We start from the raw sequence: 25,692 nt of genomic DNA, 5'->3' as shown, positions 1-25,692 counted from the left end.
GAAGGGGGTGGAGAAGACGATGCCCAGGCAGTGAATGGGGAGAACGGGCCCGAATGCAGCGAAGCAGGGATGCCTTACAACGCTTGCTCAGACACGTGTATTTTGCGCACTTGTGCACCCTCCGTTGCATTTCTGGGGTTGCTCTACTTTTTAAACTATGAGGGAAAGAATTCAAAATGCGAGTGGATCCCTTTCCCCTTCTGCAACGACCCTGCTTGTCAGGCAAAGAGACAGGCAGCTATCCAGGCAGTAAGAACAGTGATTTGAGAATTGCTAGTACCAAACCTAGAAGAAGTGTGAATAACAAATAGATTACAGTCCAGACAACTCCATATAGAGTAAACAAAGGAGGAACAGCGTGAAAGACAAAAGCTATTGAAAATAAAATTTGTACAAAATGAATATTTTGTGCAAACATAATGGAGAAATGTAGTATTTTGGCAACCTTCTGGATACCTGAGAGTGAAGGCACCTCCCAGTAAGGGCATGGCAAGGTTGCTGGTGGCCCCAGAACAAGACTCAGGGCTAAGGGAAGAGAATTGGAATTGTGGTAGTGAGCATGAATTGTCCCCTTTGCTAAGCAGGGTCTGCCCTGGTTTGTATTTGCATGGGAGACTACATGTGAGCACTGGAAGATATTCCCCTTGGGGATGGGCCTGCTCTGGGAAGAGAACCCCACCAGGCATCTCCAAGATAGGGCTGAAAGAGAATCCTGCCTGTCACCTTGGAGAAGCTGATGCCAGTCTGTGCGGACAATACTGAGCTAGATGGACCAATGGCCTGACTCGGTATAATGCAGCTTCCTCTGTTCCTAAGCCACTGAGGCTGCCACTGAATGTGCTACACTGTGCCAACCACACCCCCTCCACCCACATCAGCACACCAATGCAGGGAGTGTGGCTGACACAAGGGGCATGGTTGGTGCTGTGCACGGATGTGTGCCCCCTTGCCCTCTCCTGCCAGTGAAGTGCTTTCTTCATCAGATACCCAGCCAGCAAAGTAATTTGCCAGCCGGGACATGCCTTTTGTCCTGGGTCTGCTGGCTTCTTAACAATTAAGAATTCAAGGGTCCCGGCTGTGTGCTCTGCCTTCCCGAGGCTTGCAATTGTTGGGGTTACATCACTTTGATATGTAGGTATAAATGATGCCTTCCTGTCCTCCTGGCACCCAACACTTATTTGTGCACAGATACTGCTCACTCAGGGTCAAAGCTTAACTCCACAATGAAGGGGAGTCTTCATTGTAACAGACTGGAGCGAGTAGGCTGGTGAACTGGGAATAAAAAGCAAGAGATTCTGCATCTGTAATCACCCATTATTTTCCTTCTAAAAGACTTTTCAGCTGCAAGAATCAAATACTGCAAAGGCATGACTTAACAACTCTGTCTAGGTACTTCTTGCTTGTAGAGGGCAACTTATTGAAGAGCCAGATTTTTTTCATGTTCCGGAAAGCTTTCTTGGAGTACAGAGCAAAGATGGAAGAGGAACACTCAGCTCACCCTCAAGAGGGAAAACAGCCTCTTGCCATCAAGGATAGGAGCAGTGATGAATTGTGGGAAAGAACCGTGCAGAAGATGCTGGGCGAGGACACCACCAGCTCAGCTGCAAAGCGCCAGAGACTCAGGCAGTTCTGCTACCAGGAGGCCGAGGGCCCCCGAGAGATTTGCAGCCGAATTCACAGCCTTTGCTGTCAGTGGCTGAAGCCAGAAAGTCACACCAAAGCTCAGATCCTGGACCTGGTGATTTTAGAGCAGTTCCTGACTGTCCTGCCCCCAGAGATGGAGAGCTGGGTCAGAGAGTGTGGAGTGGAGACCAGTTCCCAGGCGGTGGCCCTGGCAGAAGGTTTCCTCTTGAGCCAGGCCGAGGCCAAGAAGCAGGAAGAGCAGCAGGTGAGTGTGCCTCCTTCGTTATGGTAGCCCCAAAGGGGCTGAAAATATGTACAAGCCTATCTCAGAAATCAGGATTGGTCACCCAGTTCTGAGGGAAGGGGGACCAGTGTTCCCTGTAAGAGGGAATCCCAGATGTTGTTGACTACAGTTCCCAGAATCCCTAGATGCAGTGGGCTTTGGCTGAGGAATCTGGGAGCTGTAGTTGACAACATCTGGGATTTTCTGTTAGAGGGAACGCTGAGGGGCACATTTCAGGAAGGGCTTTCCCAAGCTGCTTTCTTTTGACCACACCATTTCTTGATGATTTTGAAATATTGATGTCCTCCCCTTTGATTAAATAGCCAGAACGCAGCTAACAACCAGTATTAAAAGAGCTATAGAATTAGTAGAATGTAGCGGGGGTGGGTGGGTCAAGGAATGCAATTCAGTCTTCTTGCCAGACAGGCTGTAAAGATCTCAGAATCCTGATTAAGTAGAGCAATAGGTCAATAAGATTCTACTCATCCTTTATCCTTATTAGGTTTCAAAAGCACAGTAATTCTAGGAAATTTCCACGACTGAGGTATTAGGTAGCCTTTCAAGATAGAACTAAAACAAGCAACAAGTCTAGGTATCAAAAGATCTCCAAACCTTTTATAAATCAAGCCTGTAAAGCCATCCAGGCCAACGGATTCATGACTCTTATATTCTAATCACCTCTGACAGTTCTTCATTCGTAAATGGCATATTTAATATTTCTCTGTGACTATCCTACAAAAGGGAAAAATCTATAACCATAAATTTATCAATACTATTGATACCTACTTTAGAGTACAAATTAGAGTAAACATTTATAAGAATTACTAATCTCTTGGACATCCATTAATTTACTACTTTGGCATGAATTAATTTACATTTTGCCCTTTTCTTTAATCTATTTGCCAGAAGCTTAGTACTTTTATTTCCATGCTCGTAACATTTCTGATTAGTATCGGCCATAGTGGTAGCTGTTTTCTGACATTCAAAGGTCTCCGATTCCTTTCTCTTCTGTAAATCTTTGTTTCTATAAAAGTTTCTTATAGGTGTTACTAGAACCAGTTCCTTTATGTATTACTTTTAAATCTTTTGTTTGTTTTAAAAGCTTGTTAATGCTTCCAACATTGCTCCTTTTTTATAAGTAACACTATTTGATAACATTCTCCCTTCAAAGATGCCTTCATAGCATCCCAAATGACACCTCTAGAAATACCAGGTCTATCATTATGTCCTAAATAATTCAATATAACATTACTAAGTCTCTTTGATATCTGTGGGTTATCCAAAATTTCTGGATTTAAACACCAGATTGGGGAATACGGCTGAGTTTTCATAAATTGAACAGAAGCAGCAATGTCCAACGGACCACTTTACCCAATAGCAGTAGAGATTATTTTTTATTTTAATGAGTCAATTGAAATATTATCAGTTATTGAATAAGATTTAAATCCCTTGGAACAAAGTGTAATCTTATAATGTCAGCGGAATGGGGGCCCCAGTAAAACAAAGGAGAGGACTTAATGCAATTCTTAGAGAAAAGCCAGTAATCACAACATTGCAGGAGACTCATGACTGGGGAATTAGTAAGAAAGACATTTATAATCATCCATCAGTAGGACAGCAGTTCATTGCTTCTGGGTAAACTAGAGCAAGAGAGGAGACATAGTTTTGGCTAGTTCTTTTACTCTACAACAAGTTGTTGTAGTTGTTGTTGTTAATTCGATTTCTATACCGCCCTTAGCTTGTATTTGGCTGCTTATTCTTAATTATTTTATTAAACTAAATTATAGCCCTTTTGGTGTATCCACACTCATTCTAAGGGATAACTTAGCCTACAAGTGGAAACATGTGGTGGAAGAGAAACTTGGGAGCAAAGAGGCACCTTTTTAAAGTGGTGATGATTCTCTTATATTTAGCAGGGGGAGAGCAACTGGCCCTATCCAGCCCCAGCACAGCATCCCTCCAGTGGCTGCTGCTGGTGTCTATCTTAATGTTTCTTTTCAGACTGTGAGCACTTTGGGGACAGGGATCCGTCTTATTAATTTATTATTATTTTCTCTATGTAAACCACTTTGGGAACTTTTGTCAAAAAGTGGTATATAAATATTTGTTTGTTTTTTAATCTTGTATCTGGCCTGTTTAGTGGCCAAAGAACTAATTCGTCAGCACGTATGAGATATTGCGCTCTGAATCATAGGAACATAGGAAACTGCCATATACTGAGTCAGACCACTGGTCTATCTAGCTCAGTATTGTCTTCACAGACTGGCAGCGGCTTCTCCAAGGTTGCAGGCAGGAATATCTCTCAGCCCTATCTTGGAGATGCCTCCAGGGAGGGAACTTGGGACCTTCTGCTCTTCCCAGAGCGGCTTCATCCCCTGAGGGGAATATCTTGCAGTGCTCACACATCAAGTCTCCCATTCATATACAACCAGGGCAGACCCTGCTTAGCTATGGGGACAAGTCATGCTTGCTACCACAAGACCACCTCTCCTCTCCTGCACTGTATGGCGGTGGGGAATCCCAGACAGATCCTCTCTCCGGCAAATTATCTTTATAAACTTACCCTCCCTAAGCTATATCATGCTTTTACTTTGGCCTGACTAAATGTGCAAACTTTGGCCAATTTGGAGGGATGATTTCGCCTTATGCCGCGTGTCTATTTTATAAAGATATAGGCACCTCTTTAATAGGTCCAATTCTGTTACAGTATTCAGGCAGACCAAATGATTTTTATGCAAATATTCTCTCCGATGTTGATGCCAAGATTGCCTGTCGTGTGGCCAAATTTTGTACCTGTATTATCAGAAGGCAACTTGTTAATATTCCTATTAGAATGTAAGACATAGGTCTTTGTGGTGCCGGGTAGATAGAGTATAGTAATATTATTATTTGAAGTTGGTACTGCTGGAACTGTTATTGCTGTAAGTTTGACCTAGATATTTGGTTTTTAAAAAATGCCAGGACTGTGTAGTTATCTGGGACATATTCTGAGGAGGCACAGTGGGTTTCAGAGCAAAGAGGAGATCAAAAATTGCACCTCCCCTCTTGTGCAGCAGTTCAGGATTAGGCTAGATGCCTACCACGCCCTGGGGCAGTCAGCCAGACTGGATGTCAGCCAAATAATTTTTAGAAATGGAACATTTTTCATGGAAAAATAAAGTATGGGACCTTCTTTTTTAAAAAATCCAGTTTGGAAAGGTTTCAGCTGACATATCTACTGAAAAATGCAGCAGCATCCAGAAGGAAGATTGTATTGCAGGTTCCTCCTAACTGAGCAAAGGCGCCTTTTTAAAAGTGGTGCTTCTCTTTATTGAGTAGGGGGAGAGCAACTGGCCCTATCCAACCCCAGCACAGCACCCCTCCAGTGGCTGCTGCTGGTGTCTACCTTTATGTTTCTTTTTAGATTGCGAGACCTTTGGGGACAGGGTGCCACCTTGTTTATTTAAATCTATGTAAACCGCTTTGAGAACTTTGGTTGAAGAGCGGTATATAAATATTTGTTGTAGTAGTAGTAGTAGAAAGCATTTCCTAATCCCTCTCTGTAATCGACACTGCTCTTTCAGGGCCAGAGGTGGTCAAAAGTGGATCCTGATTTCTCCGAGGCAGAGAAGGCTCCATCACATCTCGGAGAGAGACCACTGTTCAGGGGGATTGTGCAGGAAAGTGAAGGGGGTGACACCTCTCTAGGTAAGGAGGAACAGGGTGAGCTTGTCCACCTGGGACTGAAAAGTTTGTTTCAGAGGAGGCTGCCTGCTGATCGCTTGTCCTTCCCTTCTTCCATGGAAGATATAAGTGCAGCTTGCAGCTGGCCAGGGGAATTGGATTTTAAAGGGGCATATTTTGGCTTGCCTTCTTTCTCTTGAATATCCATTAAACCAGTGGGCTGCTTTTACAGTGTCATTGAGACTTAGCATGTGGGAAAACATTTTGCAGCAGCTGGATAGAGTTTTGTTCTCATTGGCTTTTAATGTGATCTGACTTTGGTTTTGGCGTTGTGCTGATTTAATTTCTATTTACTCTTCTGCCTTTTTAAAAAAAATGTATGTGATTCTCATAAAATGTAAGAGTTATTCACTTTGACAGCATTTGGCTGGAATGCAGCGTCGGAAAATATTCATAATATATCAAATTAGCAGGTGTGAACAGGCCTCTTGAATGATTGGGCTTCTCTTTCGGTCTCCTCCACAGGTCGCGAAATCACACTGGCTTCTCAGTCCAGGCCTTCTCCGCTTTGTGACAGAGTGGAGACAGCTTCTGTGCAGGTACGAGAGGAATCGTGCAGGAGAAAAGGTGGACCCAGCCTGGAGGCCTCTCTCCCCTGTGCTTCTCTTTGACCCTCAAAGAATGTGCCTCTTGCAGTTAGCTTATGCTATCGGTGCCACCCACTTGAAGCCACCCACAAGGCAAAGCTGGGTCTGGCAGGGCATCTCCCATTTCTCTTTTCTTTATTCCCAACCTGAATTGCTACATCAGCTCTAAAGAGAAAACTCCCTTCCTGTTTCAGGGTCCAGTGACCTTGGAGGAGGTGGCTGTGAATTTCTCAGAGGAGGAGTGGGCTCTGCTGGATCCCGGCCAAAGGACTCTGCATAAAGAAGTCATGGAGGAAACCTGTGGGCATTTGGCCTCTCTGGGTAAGTCTCCTCCTTCCCTTTGCTCCTATGGTTGGTCTGAGGGGGCCATAGCCACCATTGTAGAAGACAGTACAGATTTCCCAGGGCTGCAGGGGTCTGGGAGGCCCCCAGAGCCCCCCACCCCTCCACCACGGCACCCACCCACCCCTGTCACCTAGCTGGTGAATGAAGCACTCACCGGCTGGGATCCTCTCCTGTCCAACCAGCACTTCGTTCAAGTTTCAGGGAGAATCAGGCAAAGGGCCGAACAGCCCCTCTTCCCAGTAGTGGCCACGGCCCACTTTGTCATTGTCAGGCACAGCGGTGTGGCCAGGATTGGGAGAGCGGCCACTCAGCGTCACTCCCGATTTCCCCTGGTCAGCGCTTCATTGAAGCCAGGGCTGCCCAACTTTGGCCCTCCTGCAGATGTCGGCCCACAACTCCCATAATCCCTGACTATTGGCCACTGTGGCTGGGTCTCATTGGAGTTATAGTCCAGCGGGGAGGTGCTAAGTTGAGCAGGCCTGATTTTTTAAAAATTATTATTATTATTACATTTATATCTAGCTCTGCCTCTAATGAGCCCAGAGCAGTGTATTACATACTTAAGTTTCTCCTCACAAGAACCCTGTGAAGTAGGTTAGGCTGAGGGAGAAGTGACTGGCCCAGAGTCACCCAGGATCATTGGAGTTGTAGTCCAGCCGGGAGGAGTTGAGCAGACCTGATTTAAGCGCTGGCTGGGAAGCTTCTTTCTCTGCCTTGCAGGGACTGGCAAGAACCAATTAGGGACGCTTTAGTTTAGCTCCCAGGCCAATTCCTTTTTGCTGATTTCTGAGTCCCCCAAATCGGAACATTATAAGGTGTGCCAAATACCACTTCAGTTAAGGCAGCTTCCAGACAGCACTCATTTCACCTGCCTGCTTGACAGCAGTTCACTGTGTAACCCTTTTGACTATCGGCCTATCTGACAGGCTTCCGTGTTTCACTCAGACTCCCCTGCCCTGCTCTCATTTTAAATAAACAAAAGGCTGGAAGGTTGGCCTATACATTCTCTACACACAATCCAAATTTCAAGGAAGTCCATAGCTCATTCCCCATCGGCTACACACCTATTTGCTGGCATCATTGCGAATACTTCATTCTATCTAACTCCTTTCTTATCTTCCTGAAGTTGTATCAAGCTCTCTCTGACCAAATCTAGTGCAAGGTGGCTTTCTTTCATAAAAGGGGATCCCAATATTCCTCTTTCCTTTCCTAGGCATAGAAGAACTCTTTGCTTAATAGGCTGAATTCCTCTTCTAATAGGAATAGAGAGCAAAGGCAATTTTCTGGATTCAGTGGGGGTGCTGGGGATGTGAGACCGGATTGGGCAATTGTCTAGAAAATTGAGGCCAAAAGCACATAGTCACAAAAGTTGCTAAAATAAGTTATACATAACACAAAATGTGCAATTTTTGGACTACAGTGTGCGATGGACAAAAAATGGGTGTGTGTACTTCCACACAAAACACTGAGAAGCAGAAATGGATTTTTTTGCAAGAAAAATTGGCATATGCCCAGGACAGTGACTAAGAACAGAATGAGGGAGCAAAATGGCCAAGCTTCTGATTCCGCAAACACTGTCTGGAAAATCCAAAATCCTACATCCGGAAAATCAAAGCTTCTCTATAGCTGCTTCCCCTGGAGCTTTTGACTGTTTCCATCAAACTCTGTTAGACTTAAACCTTCCATACATTTGGATTCAGTAGTCCTACTTCTAGAATTCCCACATCTGCCATTGCATTGGGTCACCCAATTGGGTCACAGGTTCAATATATGATAAGGGTACTATTTCTGGGCGGTGTCTCAGAAGGACAGGGGTTCCCCTCGCATTTTATTCCTTTACACTGACTCGAGTGTAAAGAGCTCAAATTAGCTCAGTCGTCCAGAATTAGCTCACTTCTTCAAGAGCTCAAATTAGGGCTTTCATCCTAGTCAAGAACTCACATGTGGATTTCCCATCCCATTTTGACCCACTTCTTATGTGAGAGATCTGTCTGCAGAAATGTTTTGTGGAGACACTGTTCACTGAAAAAGGGGGAGTTTTCAGGGATGGATCATCTACGTCTGAACTACTGGTAGTATAGTCTTTGTAATATCAGGTTTCACAGAAGCTACAAAGCTGCCTGCTCCCCTGAATGACATTTGGCTGACATCCAGATTAAGTTACTCCATAGTACTACTCCGGAGTTACTCTAAAAGGCTACTTAATTTCAGTTAGACTTCTCTTGAGTACTTTAGTGAGGATCTCAGCCACGTGTATTATTTTATTCACACAGCAGTCCTTTGGATTTCTGTGATTTGAGCTCCATTTTCCCCATGTTAGAAGCCTCTCTTTATTCATACAGATGATGGAGGTGAGAACAAGAAAGAGGGTGAACCACAGAGAAGGAAAATCGAAGCAGACTATCTGTGGGTGAAGAAATCTGCTGCTTCCGATTCCTCTGACTTCCATGAAATTCCAGTCCAAAAAATGGATTGCAAAGGATTCAGAGGGAATAAATGCCCTCAGAGTACAGAATTATTATCCAGCACCCCAAGGCTTAACACATGTCGGAGAATTCATGTAACTGAGAGAAAATATGACTGCTCAGAGTGTGGAAGGAGTTTCAGCCAGAGCTCACACCTTACTTGCCATCTAAGAATCCACACAGGAGAGAAACCATATCAGTGCTCAGTGTGTGGAAAGAGCTTCAGTCAGAGCAAAAGCTGTAATGATCATCCAAGAATCCACACTGGTGATAAACCTTATAAATGCTCAGAATGTGGAAAAAAGGTTCGTTGTAGACAAGTCCTTACTTACCATCAAAGGAACCAATCAGGGGAGAAGCCATACCAGTACTCAGTGTGTGAAAAGAGCTTTAACCAGCTTTCAGATCTTACTTACCATCAAAGAATCCACACAGGAGAGAAACCGTATCAATGCTTAGAGTGTGGAAAGAGCTTCAGCCAGAGCTCAGACCTTACTTGCCATCAAAGAATCCACACAGGAGAGAAACCATATCACTGTTCAGTGTGTGGAAAGAACTTTACCCGGAGCTCAAGCCTTACTTCCCATCAAAGAATCCACACAGGGGAGAAACCATATCAGTGCTCAATGTGCGGAAAGAGCTTCAGCCAACGCTCAAGCCTTGCTTACCATCAAAAAAACCACACAGGGGAGAAACTATATCAGTGCTCACTGTGCGGAAAGAGCTTCAGCCGACGCTCAAGCCTTGCTTACCATCAAAAAAACCACAAAGGGGAGAGACCATTTCAGTGCTCACAATGTGGAAAGAACTTCAGCCACAGCTTAGACCTTACTTACCATCAAAGAATCCACACAAGGGAGAAACCATATCAGTGCTCAATGTGTGGAAAGAGCTTCAGCCAGAGCTCAGACCTTATTTGCCATCAAAGAATCCACACAGGAGAGAAACCATATCACTGTTCAGTGTGTGGAAAGAGCTTTACCCGGAGCTCAAGCCTTACTTCCCATAAAAGAATCCACACAGGAGAGAAACCATATCAGTGCTCAGTGTGCGGAAAGAGCTTCAGCCAACGCTCAAGCCTTGCTTACCATCAAAAAAACCATGAAGTGGAGAATGAAATTTTAATGCCCACAATGTGGAAAGAGCTTCAGCCAGAGCTCACAGCATTAAAAACATCAAAAAATCCATACAAGAGAGAAACTGCATCAGTGCTTGGTGTGTGGAAAGCACTTCAGGCAGAGCTCAAGCCTTAATGATCATCAAAGAATCCATACAGGAGATAAACCATATAAATGTTCAGAATGTGGAAAGAGCTTCCGTTGCAGACAAGTCCTTACTTACCATCAAAGGAACCACACAGGGGAGAAGCCGTACCAATGCTTGGAGTGTGGAAGGAGTTTCACCTGGAACTCAAACCTTACTTACCATAAAAGAATCCATACAGGGGAGAAACCATATCAATGTTCAGTGTGTGGAAAGAGCTTCAGCCAGACCTTAGTGATCATCAAAGAATCCACACAGGAGAGAAACCATATCAATGCACAGAATGTGGGAAGAGCTTTTGTTGCAGACAAGGCCTTACTTCTCATCAGAAAATCCACACAGGGAGAACTATATAAATGCTCAGATATTGTAATCCCTTTGGACAACGGTTTACCTATTTTCTCACTTCTATAAAGCACATACATCCATTTCTGCCCAGGAGACCATTTAGCAAATGGGACTGAGAAGCAGGATTGAGAAGAGGATGGTCTTGCTGTTTTGCAAATAAGGCCCAATGCCAGGAAAGTTATATGACAAGTCTAAATTAGAGCTTTGAAGTATGAGTATAAACTTGTGGATGGAATTTGTTGGGGAAACAGCTATTGATGTGAAAGCTTGATATAATCATATTTCTTTTCATATATGTGTATGTGGTGAATAGGAGGGAAAAATAGGCCACACCTTGAAGTAAATAGGTGTGGCAAAAATGATGCAAAAGTAAAATAAAGAATCACACATTGGTCATGTACACAGAGCGTGGCCATATGGACCTAGGGTGGGACAATCATGGGTAATTGGATTTGGTAGTAGGAGTGTGCACCCGTCCGAACCGGTACGGATGGGCACGGGGGGGGGTTGTAGCTTTAAGGGCGGGGGGTAGCACTTGCCCCCCCACACACACCGCTCTTCCCCCTCCGGCGCTGTGAAAATTCCAAAAGTTTCTGGGGCGGCAGCGTTCTTCCCTGCCGCCCCAAGCCCCTTCGTTAGCCTGCTCGCGCTGCAATAGTTTCCACGCATGCGCTCGTTCTGATGCGCGTGCGCACTCGCGTCGGGAGCGCGCGCGCAACCACCGCAAGTACGCACGCGCATCGGAACGAGCGCATGCATGGAAACTATTGCAGCGCGAGCGGGCTAACGACGGGGCTTGGGGCAGCAGGGAAGAACGCTGCCGCCCCAGAAACTTTTGGAATTTTCACAGCGCTGGAGGGGGAAGAGCGGCAGGGGGGGGGAAGTGCTACCCCCCCACCCTTAAAGCTACAACCCCCCCTCTGAGCCGAGCCTCCGGACCGGTTCGGAACCAGACTGGTTTGGAGGCCTCTAGAATGGCCTCCGGACCGGTCCGGACACACCCCTATTTGGTATTTGACAGAAGGACTGGGTCTAGGAGGCAAGCCATAAGATGTGAGACTCTGGGGACCAAAAACAACAGAACTGTCTGCCTGAGGTCCATGCTACCTGTGTGAAAACCCTCTTTCTTCCATGAAGTTAGGAATCACAGACTCTATTTTTGCCTGGGTAGCATCCAGTTAGAAGGCAACATCATGGAAGACCTACTTTTTCAGCTTGGCTTTTAATAGTTTTAAATGGTTTTTAAGGAGTCATCTTAAGATTTTAAATGGTCTTATTTTTTATTGTGAACCACACTGAGCCATTTTTGGATGGGCAGTATATAAATGAAATGAATAAATCTATAAGGGTGTGTGTGCATTTGTAAACATATAACTGAGCTTAGCTCATCACTATATGATGGCATGTTAAACTATTCCTGTGTTACTACAGAGCAGGGGTTCCCAACCTTGGGTCTCCGGATGGTGTTGGACTACAACGCCCATCACTCCCAGCTTGGCCATCTTATGACTCAAGGTTGGGAACCTGCTGTGGAATGACATATTGAGCCCTTTTTCATAATCCATGAGATGGGCTTGAAGAGGCGAGGGGAGAAATCCTAGAAAAGCTTACCTCCCCCGCAGACGATTCTCTCCTTGTTGCTGGACGGGCGGATTGGATGCCCAGACAATTGCTGGCTTCTGCCGGCAGTAAGGAGGTTTGGGGGCCAGGAATTCCCCGGAATTCCCATAATGCACCACACAAGTGTGCAGTGCATTATGGGGATTCCTGTGACGCTAGTCAGGAATGTTGGGGATTCCTGTGACGCTGGCCCTCTCGGCCCTGCCAGCACTCCACCTCCGCACCAGGGGCCGGCAGGCACAGAGGCCGCAGTTGTGCTGCTCACTGGCCCACGGTGTGTGGGGAGCACCGGCAGGGCCAAGAGGGGCCGCCGCTGCCTTACTGGATTCTTCTTCACAAGCAAGGCACTCAAATTGGGCCAAACTGGTTCAACAGGATGCACCAAACCACTGGCTGGTTCTAACAAACCAGTTTGTGGACTGGGGGTTTGGTGCAAATTCAGTTCAAATTCAAACCGAAATGCCGCGGACCGTTCCGTGCACATTCCCAGTCTACTGCAAGGCTGCCCTTCTGGTCTTGCCGCAGCTGGAATGTGTCGACACAGCAGGAAGAGAAATATGGTCCTGCTGCAAGTTAGAGCAGGGCTCCCACTTGCTTTGTGTCCCAAGGTTTTTCTGGCTCCTCCCAGTTGCTGGTGACATCAGGACAAACGGGGTGCTGTGTCCATCTTCCAGAATAAAACACGTCCAGGGCAGGACCAGGAGGTGGAGGCCTATGGATCCATGTCGGGGGCAGAGTACACTGAATCACATGCCAGATGTGGTTTTCTTCGGGTTTATTTGCAGTCAGTCATCCAAGGAACTGTACTTAGGATGCCATGAGGGCTTAGTCCAGCTCTATTAGGAATATAGGAAGCTGCCATATACCGAGTCAGACCACTGGCCCATCTAGCTCAGTATTGTCTACACAGACTGGCAGCGGCTTCTCCAATGTCACAGGCAGGAGTTTCAGCCCTGTCTTGGGAGATGCCAGGGAAGGAACTTGGGACCTTCCAGATGCAAACATGCAGGTGCTCGTCCCAGAGCAGTCCCATCCCCTAAGGGAAATGTCCTGCAGTGCTCACATGTAGTCTCCCATTCAAATGCAAATCAGGCTGGACCCTCCTTAGCAACAGGGACAGTTCATGTTTGCTACCACAAAACCAGCTCTTAAATTGTATTTAAATTTATATGCAAGAAATTTACTGGCCCTGTTAATGTTTCCAATAGGGATGTGCACAAAACCGGCTGGCCTGGTTCGATTCAAGTCCAAACCGTGGCCAGGCCAGTTCAGTTTTGCCCACCTATTAACCCCCCCGCCTGCTTTGATTCGGTTCGGGGGCGGGGATGGTTGTGAGCCATTTTCCATTTTGAAAAAAAAATAGTACTTACCCCTTCCAAGGGGCTTCTCCAAAGCCATGGTGTGTGTGTATGTGTGTCCATGGAGGTTCCCCTCCCCTTGCCAGTGATCCTTATGCCAAAATCCACCCGGTTGGGGCATTCTTCATCGCAGTGACCATTTCAGAGGCCTTTGTATGTTCTGGGTTATGACACTACCAAAATGGCCACTACGATGAAGAATGTCCAAATCGGGTGCTTTTTGGCATAAGTTAGGCCAGTGGTGGGAGGGGGAACCTCTGCATTTCCTCCCATGGCCTCAGAGAAGCCCCCCGGAGGAGGTAAGTACTAAAAAATCATTTTCTTTAAAAAAAAAATTAAACTGAAAATGTCTCGTGAACAGCCCTGGGTGCAGGTGAGGTTCGGTCCGAGGTCGAGCTGAACTGGAGGTGGTTCGGCTCAACCCCAAACCTGCAAACTGAATTAGTTCGATGTCGAACCTGTTCAGCGTTGAACTGGTTTGCACATCCCTAGTTTTCAAACACTCTTCAAAGGTAGCCCCACAGAGAGGGCATTGTGGTAATATGTCTCTGTGGACAACATATCGATATAGAGTGAATGAGAGCTTCTGCAACAATAAATTTGTTTGGTATTGAAAGTGCCCCAGGCACTCCTGTGTGTGTGTGTGGACAGCTGATAAAATGTGGTGCTGCTCTGAAGAGAACAGTGGCTGATGTGAGAAAGCCACGAAGCACCGATGCAGCGAGAGAGAGAGAGCAGGCTAATAGCACTTCCCAACTCACTGCATCAGTGCACAGGGGAGGGGAAACTTTTGATGACCTCTTCCCTTCCTCAGGTAGCCTTTGGGGACATATTTCTGGGTGGTGCTCAAAGGGAAAAGAGAGACTGTCAAAAATTGTCCCCTCCCCAGTGCAGTCAGTTGGAAAATACTGTTAGTCTGCTCGCTTGCTGCTTCCTTGCTCTCTTATGTAAAGCAGTGATCTGTTGCAGTAGTGGGGAATGGGGAGAAAGGGCTATATGCTGACAGTCGCACAGTTGGAAAGGGAAAATAGACACGGTTCCCTACATAGTACAGAATTAACCTATGGAACTCCCTGTCACCCAGTTTAGCCATGGCCAAGAGTAGAGGTGATCTTTCCTGCTCAAGAGTCCGGCCACGTCTATTGGCCTCTTAGAACAGCAGGAGCGTTGCTGAGCACTGAAAGATTCAGCTTCCACACGACCTGTATTTATCAGTGCCACACCAAAAAATTCTCTTCCCTCCCCAGCCCGTTTTCCATGCTTCATAGCTGAACAGTTTATAACCTGCAACCCCAACCACCCCCGCTCCAGCTCCACATTTCGAGGCGGGCTACAGGCCTGGGAAACTCAGCTCTGCCTGTGCTGCCGCTGGGGAGAGAAACGGTGCCGCGGAAAAGCCATCCCCAAGTGGGTCGCAAAGGCGGCATGCGTGCGGGGAAGTCCTTGTCTGGAGCTCTCCTCCCCGTGGCCAGGGTGGAGGGAGGAGGCAAGCAGAGGGTTAAGGGGAGGGAGTGGGGTTTCCTAGAGAGGCTGGCGAGAGGCCTTCCGCGAGGATGGCCCCCTCCCTCCGAAGGCAGCCTTGGCTTTAGAGAGCTGCTGGATGGTGAGTGTGCAGCAGCCAGAGGGGAAGGTGCCGGGGGCGGGGGCTGTTGAAAGTCTGCGGGAGGTGAGGGGCTCCTGGTAGAGGAGATGTCTTCTCCCTGCTGCGGTGGCTGCTCTGAGATCCCCACTGGGCATCTGCTGCTGCTGCTGCTGCTTCTAGTCTTCAGCTAATCTGAGCCCTAAACCTGGCAAATGCAGCTTTTAGCAAGATCCTGGTCCCAGAGGCAAAAACGGGGGCAGGACCCAGAGGGGCGCGGGTGGCAGAGGGGCTCTGCTTCCGTCCTGGGCAGGCTCAGCCTAAAAAAGGGCCAGGCGCAGAGCGGTGCGGTCCACCTTTGGAAGGCTGCCTTTGCATTTGCAACAGTGAGGGCATTGTGCCTTGGGACAGCCTCTTTCTTCCTGCACAGGCACAGCCCCCGCGGGGTGGGGGCAAGTGGCCTTGGCTTTCTCCTCCTGTCTGAAATCTGGGGAGAGCAAAGGGCATGGGGGGTGCCTGTCTGGCGGGAGGGAGGGAGGGGGTTCTTCAAGGAATGGGGTGGAGAAGATGATGCCCGGGCAGTGAATGGGGAGAACGGGCAGGAAGGCAGCGAAGCGGGGATGCCTTACAACGCTTGCTCAGACACGTGTATTTTGCGCACTTGTGCACCCTCCGTTGCATTTCTGGGGTTGCTCTACTTTTTAAACTATGAGGGAAATAACTCAAAATGCGAGTGGATCCCTTTCCCCTTCTGCAGCTACCCGTCCCTACTTGTCAGGCAAAGAGACAGGCAGCTATCCAGGCAGTAAGTACAGTGATTTGAGAATTGCTAATACCAAACCTAGAAGAAGTGTGAATAAGAAATAGATTAGAGTCCAGACAACTCCATATAGAGTAGCCAAAGGAGGAACAGCGTGAAAGACAAAAGCTATTGAAAATAAAATTTGTACAAAATAAATATTTTGTGTAAACATAATGGAGAAATGTAGTATTTTGGCAACCTTCTGAATAACTGAGAGTGAAGGCACCTCCCAGTAAGGGCATGGCAAGGTTGCTGGTGGCCCCAGAACAAGACCCAGGACTATGGGAGGAGAACTGGGATTGTGGTAGCGAGCATGACTTGTCCCCTTTGCTAAGCAGGGTCTGCCCTGGTTTGTATTTGCATGGGAGACTAAATGTGAACACTGGAAGATATTCCCCTTGGTGATGGGGCTGCTCTGGGAAGAGCAGCTGCAAGTTCCCTCCCTGGCGGCATCTCCAAGATAGGGCTGAAAGAGAATCCTGCCTGTCACTTTGGAGAAGCTGATGCCAGTCTGTGCGGACAATACTGAGCTAGATGGACCAATGGCCTGACTCGGTATAATGCAGCTTCCTCTGTTCCTAAGCCACTGAGGCTGCCACTGAATGTGCTACACTGTGCCAACCACACCCCCTCCACCCACATCAGCACACCAATGCAGGGAGTGTGGCTGACACAAGGGGCATGGTTGGTGCTGTGCAGGGATGTGTGCCCCTTTGCCCTCTCCTGCCAGTGAAGTGCTTTCTTCATCAGGTTACCCATCCAGCAAAGTAATTCGCCGGCTGGGACATGCCTTTTGTCCTGGGACGGCTGGCGTCTTCACTCTGAAATGGAACTTCAGCATCATTAAGAATTCAAGGGTCCCGGCTGTGTGCTCTGCCTTCCCGAGGCTTGCAATTGTTGGGGTTCCATCACTTTGATATGTAGGTATAAATGATGCCTTCCTGTCCTCCTGGCACCCAACGCTTATTTGTGCACCGATACTGCTCAGTCAAGGTCAAAGCTTAACTCCACGATGAAGGGGAGTCTGTATTGTAACAGACTGGAGTGAGTAGGCTGGTGAACTGGGAATAAAAAGCAAGAGATTCTGCATCCATAATCACCCATTTTTTTCCTTCTAAAACACTTTTTCAGCTGCAAGAATCAAATACTGCAGAGAGAGTAACCTGTTCACTTGGCATGACTTAACAACTCTGTCTAGGTACTTCTTGCTTGAAGAGAGCAACTTATCACAGAGCAAGATCTTTCAGTATTCTGGAAAGCTTTCTTGGAGTACAGAGCAAAGATGGAAGAGGAACACTCAGCTAACCCTCAAGCGGGAAAACAGCCTCTTGCCATCAAGGATAGGAGCAGTGATGAATTGTGGGAAAGAACCGTGCAGAAGATGCTGGGCGAGGACACCACCAGCTCAGCTGCAAAGCGCCAGAGACTCAGGCAGTTCTGCTACCAGGAGGCCGAGGGCCCCCGAGAGATTTGCAGCCGAATTCACAGCCTTTGCTGTCAGTGGCTGAAGCCAGAAAGGCACACGAAAGCTCAGATTCTGGACCTGGTGATTTTAGAGCAGTTCCTGACTGTCCTGCCCCCGGAGATGGAGAGCTGGGTCAGAGAATGTGGAGCAGAGACCAGTTCCCAGGCAGTGGCCCTGGCAGAAGGTTTCCTCTTGAGCCAGGCCGAGGCCAAGAAGCAGGAAGAGCAGCAGGTGAGTGTGCCTCTTTCGTTATGGTAGCCCCAAAGGGGCTGAAAAGATGTATCTCGGAAATCAGGATTGGTCGCCCAGCTTTGGAGGAAGGGAGGCCAGTGTTCCCTGTAAGAGGGAATCCCAGATGTTGTTGACTACAGTTCCCAGGATCTCAAGATGCAGTGGGCTTTGGCTGAGGAAGTTGGGAGTTGTAGTCAACAATATCTGGGATAGTATTGGCTTGTTCTTTTACTCTACAACAAGCTAAATTTAAGGAAGATGCAAAGGGGTGTTCCATTTTTATACACGGTAGACAAAATTACAGGACATTTACTATTGCATCTGTTTATAGTCCAAATCAAGATCAATTTAACTTTCTTCATATTACATTCTCTAAATTAGCAAAGTTTTGTGATGGATGTGTTATTGTAGGTGGAGATTTTAATTGCACTGTTGATTATAGCCAGCGTGGTGTAGTGGTTAGAGTGCTGGACTAGGGAGCACTCAGGGAGACCTGAGTTCAAATCCCCATTCAGCCATGATACTAGCTGGGTGACTCTGGGCCAGTCACTTCTCTCTCGGCCTAACCTACTTCACAGGGTTGTTGTGAGGAGAAACTCAAATATGTAGTACACTGCTCTGGGATCCTTGGAGGAAGAGCGGGATATAAATGTAAAAATTATAAAATAAAATAAATAAAATATAGATGAGATCAAAGCCTAGCTCACAGATTAATTTGTGGAGGAAAGTTTGACTTATTTAGGGACAGTATTAAGACAGTTTTCCTTTTTAGATGTGTGGAGAGAGGCCAATCCATTAGCCAGGTATTAGACTTATTACTCTCCTGGATTTAAGGAAGGGATGCAATCAAATGTGTTTAGCGAACTGAAACAGGCAAAGGGACTTCTGATTTTATCGGTCAGTGTCAGGGTTAGGGTTAGTGTAAGGAGATCTCAGCACCGAAAGTCACCCTTGGGCATCAGCATAACTTTGCAAACCCATGAGACCTGTTTTTAGGGTTATTGTATACATTACTGTTCTGACCCTTCCTTTTGCCATCGTGTACACACACCTCTTCCTGGACTTCAAAATACAGGTCCTCCATGCCAGCACCACATGTAGGGATGCAGGGTGTGTGTGTGTGTGTGTGTGTCAAAAATGGCCACTACCCACAACAGTTTGACCTATTGGGAGATTAGAAATTAACTTTAAAAAAGCTAAGGTTCGTGTATTCACCAAGAAATGTTATGCTACTGTTTTTATTGTTTTGTGTATTTTAATCTGTGTTGATTTTTAAACATTGTTTTAAATTTTGTACCCCACCTGGAGATGTACATATCAGGTGGTCTAAAAATATGATAAATAAATAAGACAATAAATATACCTGCAGCTGTGAAAGTTTTCCAGGGCAGGGTAATATCTCAATTAATGTATGGCACTCAGATTTGCATATGTTCTAATTTTCAATCTCTGGAAGCAGTATAGTCCCCGTTTCTTAGATCAATCCTTGGTGTCCCACACCATACCTCAAATGCCACACTAAGAATCAAAATGCTGCTAGTTTCAGTTGAGGCTTGTGTTTGGCTGCGTATTCTTAATTATTGGATTAAACTAAATTATAGCCCTTTTGGTGTATCCACGCTCATTCTAAGGGATAACTTAGCCTACAAGTGGAAACATGCAGTGGAAGAGAAACTTGGGAGCAAAGAGGCACCGTTTTAAAGTGGTGATGATTCTTTTATATTGTGCAGAGGGAGAGCAACTGGCCCTATCCAGCCCCAGCACAGCAACCCTCCAGTGCCTGCTGCTGGGGTCTATCTTGATGTTTCTTTTCAGACTGTGAGACCTTTGGGGACAGGGATCCGTCTTATTACTTTATTATTGTTTTTTCTATGTAAACCACTTTGGGAACTTTTGTCGAAAAGCGGTATATTTGTTTTTTAATCTTGTATCTGGCCTGTTTAGTGAAGGCCAAAGAACTAATTCGTCAGCACGTATGGGATATTGCGCTCAGAAACATGCACTGTATGGCTGCGGGGAACTCCAGACAGATCTTCTTTCCATCAAGTTATCTTTATAACCTTACCATCCCTAAGCTTTGTCATGACTAAACGTGCTACCTTTGGCCCATTTGGAGGGATGATTTTGCCGTATCCCGCATTCTCAACGACTTTGCCTCTATCACTCAGGCATGATTGAATCAATCAATCATGTGTTATTTTATTGTCTATTTTATAAAGATATAGGCATCTCTTTTATAGGTCCAATTCTGTTACAGTATCCAGGCAGACCGAATGATTTTTATGCAAATATTCTCTCCGATGTTGATGCCAAGATTGCCTGTCATGTGGCCAAATTTTGTACCTGTATTATCAGAAAGCAACTTGTTAATATTCCTATTAGAATGTAAGACATAGGTCTTTGTGGTGCCGGGTTGGTAGAGTATAGTAATATTATTATTTGAAGTTGGTACTGCTGGAACTGTTATTGCTGTAAGTTTGACCTAGATATTTGGTTTTTTAAAAATGCCAGGACTGTGCAGTTATCTGGGACATATTTTGAGGAGGCACAGTGGGTTTCAGAGCAAAGAGGAGATAAAAAATTGCACCTCCCTTCATGTGCAGCAGTACAGGATTAGGCTAGATGCCTACCACACACTGGGGCAGTGCTAATCTGGATGTCAGCCAAATAATTTTTAGAAATGGAACATTTTTCTTGGAAAAATAAAGTGTTGTGGTTTTTTTTTGTTTTTGGTTTTTTTTTAATCCAGTTTGGAAAAGTTTCAGCTGATATATCTGCTGAAATATGCAGCAGTATCCGGAAGGAAGATTGTACTGCAGGTTCCAGCTAACTGAGCAAAGGCACCTTTTTAAAAGTGGTGCTTCTCTTTATTGAGCAGGGGGAGAGCAACTGGACCTATCCAACCCCAGCACAGCACCCCTCCAGTGGCTGCTGCTGGTGTCTACCTTTATGTTTCTTTTTAGATTGTGAGAACTTTGGGGACAGGATGCCACCTTATTTATTTAAATCTATGTAAACCGCTTTGAGAACTTTGGTTGAAGAGCGGTATATAAATATTTGTAGTAGTAGTAGAAAGCATTTCCTAATCCCTCTCTGGAATCGACACTGCTCTTTCAGGGCCAGAGGCGGTCAAAAGTGGATCCTGATTTCTCCAAGGCAGAGAAGGCTCCATCAGATCTCAGAGAGACACCACTGTTCAGGTGGATTGTGCAGGAAAGTGAAGGGGGTGCCACCTCGCTAGGTAAGGAGGAAACAGGGTGAGCTTGTCCACCTGGAACTGAAGAGTTTGTTTCGGAGGAGGCTGCCTGCTGATCGCTTGTCCTTCCCTTCTTCCATGGAAGATATAAGTGCAGCTTGCAGCTGGCCAGGGGAATTGGATTTTAAAGGGGCATATTTTGGCTTGCCTTCTTTCTCTTGAATATCCATTAAACCAGTGGGCTGCTTTTACAGTGTCATTGAGACTTAGCATGTGGGAAAACATTTTGCAGCAGCTAGACAGTTTTGTTCTCATTGGCTTTTAATGCTATCTGACTTTATTTTTTGCATTGTGCTGATTTAATTTCTATTTACTCTTCAGCCATTTTTTTTTAAAAAGAATGTTTATGTGATTCTCATAAAATGCAGAGTTACTCACCTTGAGAGCATTAGGCTGAAAGGCAGAGTCAGAAAATATTCATAATATATCAAATTAGCAGGTGACAACAGGCCTCTTGAATGATTGGGCGTCTCTTTCGGTCTCCTCCACAGGTGGCGAAATCACACTGGCTTCTCATTCCAGGCCTTCTCCGCTTCGTGACAGAGTGGAGACAGCTTCTGTGCAGGTACAAGAGGGATCGTGCTGGAGAAGAGGTGGACCCAGCCTGGAGGCCTCTCTCCCCTGTGCTTCTCTTTGACCCTCAAAGAATGTGCCTCTTGCAGTTAGCTTATGCTATCGGTGCCACCCACTTGAAGCCACCCACAAGGCAAAGCTGGGTCTGGCAGGGGATCTCCCACTTATCTTTTCTTTATTCCCAACCTGAATTGCTACATCAGCTCTAAAGAGAAAACTCCCTTCCTGTTTCAGGGTCCAGTGACCTTGGAGGAGGTGGCTGTGAATTTCTCAGAGGAGGAGTGGGCTCTGCTGGATCCCGGCCAAAGGACTCTGCATAAAGAAGTCATGGAGGAAACCTGTGGGCATTTGGCCTCTCTGGGTAAGTCTCCTCCTTCCCTTTGCTGCTATGGTTGGTCTCAGGGGGCCATAGCCACCATTGTAGAAGACAGTACAGATGTCCCAGGGCCGCAGGGATCTAGGAGGCCGCCACAGCACCCCCTATCCCTCCACCAGGGTACACACACACACACACACACCCTGCGCCCAACTGGTGAACGAAGCACTCACCGGCTGGGATCCTCTCCTGTCCAACCAGCACTTCGTTCAAGTTTCTGGGGAGAATCAGGCAAAGGGCCGAGCCAGTAGTGGCCACACACCCCTTTGTCATTGTCAGGCACAGGGGTGTGGCCAGGATTGGGAGAGCGGCCACTCAGCGACACTCTCGATTTCCCCTGGTCAGTGCTTCATTGAAGCCAGGGCTGCCCAACTTTGGCCCTCCTGCAGATGTCAGCCCACAACTCCCATAATCCCTGGCTATTGGCCACTGTGGCTGGGCATCATTGGAGTTGTAGTCCAGCTGGGAGGTGCTAAGTAGAGCAGGCCTGATTTTTTTAAAATTATTATTATTATTACATTTATATCTAGCTCTGCCTCTAAGGAGCCAAGAGCAGTGTATTACATACTTAAGTTTCTCCTCACAACAACCCTGTGAAGTAGGTTAGGCTGAGAGAGAAGTGACTGGCTCAGAGTCACCCAGCTAGTATCATGGCTGAATGGGGATTTGAACTCGGGTCTCCCCAGTCCTAGTCCAGCACTCTAACTACTACGCTGGCTCTTAAATGCTGGCTGGGAAGCTTCTTTCTCTGCCTTGCAAGGACTGGCAAGAACCATTTAGGGACGCTTTAGTTTAGTTTCCAGGCCAATTCCTTTTTGCTGATTTTTCAGTCCCCCAAATCGGAACATTATAAGGTGTGCCAAATATTGCTTCAGTTAAGGCAGCTTCCAGACAGCACTCATTTCACCCACCTGCTTGACAGCTCTTCACTGTGTAACCCTTTTGACTATTGGCCTATCTGACAGGCTTCCGTGTTTCACTCAGACTCCCCTGCCCTGCTCTCATTTTAAATAAACAAAAGGCTGGAAGGTTGGCCTATACGTTCTCTACACACTTAATCCAAACTTTAAGGAAGTCCATAACTCCTACCCAGTTGGCTGCACACCTATTTTCTGGCATCATTGCGAATACTTCCTCCTATCTAACTCCTTCCTTATCTTCCTGAAGTTGTATCAAGTCTTCTCTGACCAAATATAGTGCAAGCTGGCTTTCTTTCATAAAAGGGGAACCAAATATTCCTCTTTCCTTCCCTGGGCATAGAAGAACTCTTTGCTTAATGGGCTAAATTCCTCTTCTAATAGGAATAGTGAGCAAAGTCAATTTTCTGGACTAACTAGGGGTGCTGGGAAGTTGAGACCGGATTAGGCAGTTGTCTGAAAAATTGAGGCCAAAAGCACGTGGTCACAAAAGTTGCTAAAATAAGTTATACATAACCCAAAATGTGCTATTTTTGGAACCCAGAGGGTGATGGACAACAAAAAAGTGTGTATACTCCACACAAAACACTGAGAAGCAGAAACTGATTTTTCTGCAAGACATCCAGACTAAGTTACTCCATAGTACTACTCCGGAGTTACTCTAAAAGGCTACTTAATTTCAGTTAGACGTCTCTTGAGTACTTTAGTGAGGATCCCAGCCACGTGTATTATTTTATTCACACAGCAGTCATTTGGATTTCTGTGATTTGAGCTCCATTTTCCCCATGTTAGAAGCCTCTCTTTATTCATACAGATGATGGAGGTGAGAACAAGAAAAAGGGTGAACCGCAGAGCAGGAAAACCGAAACAGACTATCTGTGGGTGAAGAAATCTGCTGCTTCCGATTCCTCTGACTTCCATGAAATTCCAGTCCAAAAAATGAATTGCAAAGGATTCCGAAGGAATAAATACCCTCAGAGGACAGAAATCTTATCCAGCACCCTAAGGCTTAACACACATCGGAAAATTCATGTAATTGAGAGAAAATATGACTGCTCAGAGTGTGGAAGGAGTTTCAGCCAGAGCTCACACCTTACTTGCCATCTAAGAATCCACACAGGAGAGAAACCATATCAGTGCTCAGTGTGTGGTAAGAGTTTCAGTCAGAGCTCAAGCCGTAATGATCATCAAAGAATCCACACTGGTGATAAACCTTATAAATGCTCAGAATGTGGAAAAAACTTCCGTTGTAGACAAGTCCTTACTTACCATCAAAGGAACCACTCAGGGGAGAAGCCATACCAGTGCTCAGTGTGTGGAAAGAATTTTAACCAGCTTTCAGATCTTACGTACCATCAAAGAATCCACACAGGAGAGAAACCGTATCAATGCTTAGAGTGTGGGAAGAGCTTCCGTTGTAGACAAGGTCTTATTTATCATCAAAGAGTACACACCGGGGAGAAACCACATCAATGCTCAGTGTGTGGAAAGAGCTTCAGCCACAGCTCAGACCTTACTTACCATCAAAGAATCCACACAGGGGAGAAACCATATCAATGTTCAATGTGTGGAAAGAGCTTCAGCCAGAGCTCAGACCTTACTTGCCATCAAAGAATCCACACAGGAGAGAAACCATATCACTGTTCAGTGTGTGGAAAGAGCTTTACCCGGAGCTCAAGCCTTACTTCCCATCAAAGAATCCACACAGGGGAGAAACCGTATCAGTGCTCAGTGTGTGGAAAGAGCTTCAGCCGACGCTCAAGCCTTGCTTACCATCAAAAAAACCACAAAGGGGAGAAACCATTTCAGTGCTCTATATGTGGAAAGAGCTTCAGCCGGAGCTCACACCATAAAGAACATCAAAAAATCCATACAAGAGAGAAACTGCATCAGTGCTTGGTGTGTGGAAAGCATTTCAGTCAGAGCTCAAGCCTTAATGATCATCAAAGAATCCATACAGGAGATAAACCATATACATGTTCAGAATGTGGAAAGAGCTTCCGTTGCAGACAAGTCCTTACTTACCATCAAAGGAACCACACAGGGGAGAAGCCGTACCAATGCTTGGAGTGTGGAAAGAGTTTCACCCGGAGCTCAAACCTTACTTACCATAAAAGAATCCATACAGGGGAGAAACCATATCAGTGTTCAGTGTGTGGAAAGAGCTTCAGCCAGACCTCAAGCCTTAGTGATCATCAGAGAATCCACACAGGAGAGAAACCGTATCAATGCACAGAATGTGGGAAGAAATTCCGTTGCAGACAAGGCCTTACTTCTCATCAGAAAATCCACACCGGAAGAACCATATAAATGCTCCGATATTGTAATCCCTTTGGACAACAGTTTACCTATTTTCTCGCTTCTTAAGAGTCATATTAAGATTTTAAATGGTCTTATTTTTTATTGTGAACCACACTGAGCCATTTTTGGATGGGCAGTATATAAATGAAATGAATAAATCTATAAGGGTGTGTGTGCATTTGTAAACATATAACTGAGCTTAGCTCGTCACTACCGTATATGATAGCATGTTAAACTATTCCTGTGTTACTACAGAACAGGGGTTCCCAACCTTGGGTCTCCATATGGTGTTGGAGTACAACTCCCATCATTGCCAGATAGCCATCTTTTGACTCAAGGTTGGGAACCTGCTGTAGACTGACATATTGAACCCTTTCTCACAATCCATGAGAAAGGCTTGAAGAGGCGAGGGGAGAAATCCTAGAAAAGCTTACCTCCCGCGCAAACGATTCTCTCCTCACTCGGCGGGCGGATTGGCCGCTCAGACAATTGCTGGCTTCTGCCAGCAGTAAGGAGGTTTGGGGGCCAGGAAATCCCTGGAATTCCCATAATGCACTGCACGTACGTGCAATACATT

General features: G+C 46.1%; 1 pseudogene; it reads left to right on the top strand.

Annotated features, from left to right (window-relative positions):
• Positions 1-25,692, top strand: LOC128343390 (zinc finger protein 420-like; annotated as a pseudogene).

Source organism: Hemicordylus capensis, chromosome 2 (assembly GCF_027244095.1).
Source record: "Hemicordylus capensis ecotype Gifberg chromosome 2, rHemCap1.1.pri, whole genome shotgun sequence".
NCBI lineage: Eukaryota > Metazoa > Chordata > Lepidosauria > Squamata > Cordylidae > Hemicordylus > Hemicordylus capensis.
This window is presented reverse-complemented; position numbering and strand designations above follow the sequence as displayed.